This window comes from Penaeus chinensis, chromosome 16, assembly GCF_019202785.1.
Source record: "Penaeus chinensis breed Huanghai No. 1 chromosome 16, ASM1920278v2, whole genome shotgun sequence".
In the NCBI taxonomy this organism is placed as follows: Eukaryota; Metazoa; Arthropoda; class Malacostraca; order Decapoda; family Penaeidae; genus Penaeus; species Penaeus chinensis.
In genome coordinates this window covers 27,545,098-27,547,597 of record NC_061834.1, presented here as the reverse complement: position 1 = coordinate 27,547,597, position 2,500 = coordinate 27,545,098, and the positions used below count along the sequence as shown (strand labels likewise).

Genomic DNA, 2,500 nt, shown 5'->3' with positions numbered 1-2,500 from the left:
TATATATATATATATATCTGGTGTTCCACTATATTTACTACGTGAATTATACATGTCATGTTCATATTTTTCACGTTTTTTTTTTATAGATAGCCGTGACTCATTGAATTTAGATGTAATTATGAATTATACATACGTCATGTTCACATTATTCACGTTGTTATTTTTTTTATAGATAGCTGTGACTCATTGAATTTAGATGTAATTATGGAATCTCTAGAAAATACAGCCTAACGTAATTTAGGCTTCTGGATAACTACCCTTGTGGAGTTGAAGTCACCACCGCTTTGATAATTGCACTATTATGGCTTTCGGTCACTGTCATCTACTTTATCATTAACAGTACAGATAACTTCGATAACTATTCTTTTCTTACACTGTCTGGGATTCTTTCAAACAAATGCTTCAGTGTGTCCCGTTACTCTGTAGTGGCTCCATCCTGTTATTATTATAATTACATACATTCCTCACTTTGTCTTCACAATAGTTCTACAGTGATGTTCTCTATAGCTGTGTATGTTTTATATACCATTTATTTATTAATTCGGTGTATATTGAAACGCTCATGTCACGCTAGTTCACTAAGTATTAGCGATAGACTAGAAATTGGCTATCATTCCCTTCGCTTCTAATATACCTTATGATATAAAACACACACACAGTAATGTGAAATCTTGGTAAATACAAAATAGTAAGCCGAATGAATTAACGCAAAAATGGAAATCCTTCGGCATTATTTTCTATTTTATTCCCCTATCTATAAAATACGACAGTTACCACCCCTCCCCGTGCCCTTGTCTCTCCCTCCAGGGGCAGACTTCTCCCTTCTCATCCCCCCCCCCCCCCCCTGTGTCTACATGCAATTTGTAATTTGTAAATTTGATATCTAATATCGAACAGTTCAGCAATAGTTTGCAGAAGTCATTGTTAAGAAAGAAAAGGTAAATAATTTCACCATGACCCTCTCTTTCTGAAAGCTCTTGGAACCTAACCTATTTTCCACCACAGCTCCCCTCCCCTAGAATCCTGGTTATTTTCAGCTGTTTTTATATCCTTTTTTTTTTATCTTTCCCTCTTCTTTTGCTTTCTCTAATACCTCCTCTACTTTCTCCACTCCTATTCTTTTTCTTCTTCCCACTCGTTCTATTCCTATTTGCAGTCGTTCTCATTATCACCTTCCCTCCTTCCCTTTCTTCTTCGTCCTCCTCCTCCTTCTCCTTCCCCTCCTCCTCCTCCTCCTCCTCCTCCTCCTCCTCCTCCTCCTCCTCCTCCTCCTCCTCCTCCTCCTTTACCTCCTCCTCCTCCTTCTCCATCTTCTCCTCTTTCTCCCTTCCTCATTCTGCCTCTTCTTGCGTGACTGTCACAGTTCAAAGATACTGCAGTCGGCATCGGTCCCTGACAGGAAGGCGGGAGAGCCAACGAGTGTATGTTGAGAGTCATTATGCGTGAAGTTTGATAAACTCGTCTGCCCACTTTCACTGGTTTGTGCTTTGTACGTGTAAGAATCTGTAGCGGGGCATGTTTGGCTGTGCCTGATGTGACTACGTAATACTGACTGCATGTACTTACGTGTGTCTGGTACGCGCTTGTCTCTCTCAAACGAAACTTTAAATACTATTCGAACTTGTATATTGTTATCAAAGCTTCTGTCACAGAGAAAGCTTGAAAACTGAAAAAAAAACAATATACCCACGAAGGCACTCATCATCATTTGCCTCAGCCAAGCGTCAGGGAAGGAAAGTTTTGTGACCGCTAATCGAGGTCTTGCCAAACACCCCGACAGCTTTTTGGAGAGAGTCGATTACCGGGATCGCTGATTAGTGAGGGTCACGAACAGAGAGAGAGAGAGAGAGAGAGAGAGAGAGAGAGAGAGAGAGAGAGAGAGAGAGAGAGAGAGAGAGAGAGAGAGAGAGAGAGCGAGAGAGAAAGAGAAACGGGGGACACACACACATACATGCATATATATATATATATATATATATATACATATATACATATATATATAGATATATATATATATATATATAGATATAGATATATATACATATATATATAGATATAGATATATATATACATATATATAGATATAGATATATATATACATATATATATATAGATATATATATATATACATGTATGTTTGTGTGTATGTATATGTATATATGTATATATGTATATGTATATATATATATATATATAGATAGATAGAGAGAGAGAGAGAGAGAGAGAGAGAGAGAGAGAGAGAGAGAGAGAGAGAGAGAGAGAGAGCAGCATTGCCTAAGGGCTCACGTCGCCGTCGGATACACACAGGCAGACGCGCGGACGTTTTCTCTGATGTAATTAACCGCTGATTACCAAGGTGATGTCAGCAAACGAACTGACGTGATCCAAAGCCTAATCGCTGTCGGCTCGGAGGAGGGAATAGATGTTCATGGTCGTTTTAGTTCTCTCATTTGTGGTTCTGTATGTTACCTTTCAGCTGTGCTAGTCTTTGTTATTT

The 2,500-nt window shown here is 38.8% G+C and overlaps 1 protein-coding gene across 1 annotated transcript in view; it reads left to right on the top strand.

Moving 5' to 3' along the window:
• The window catches only part of LOC125033464, a 9,954-nt gene that overhangs the window by 497 nt on the left and 6,957 nt on the right, over positions 1 to 2,500 (top strand). The window lies entirely within an intron of this gene.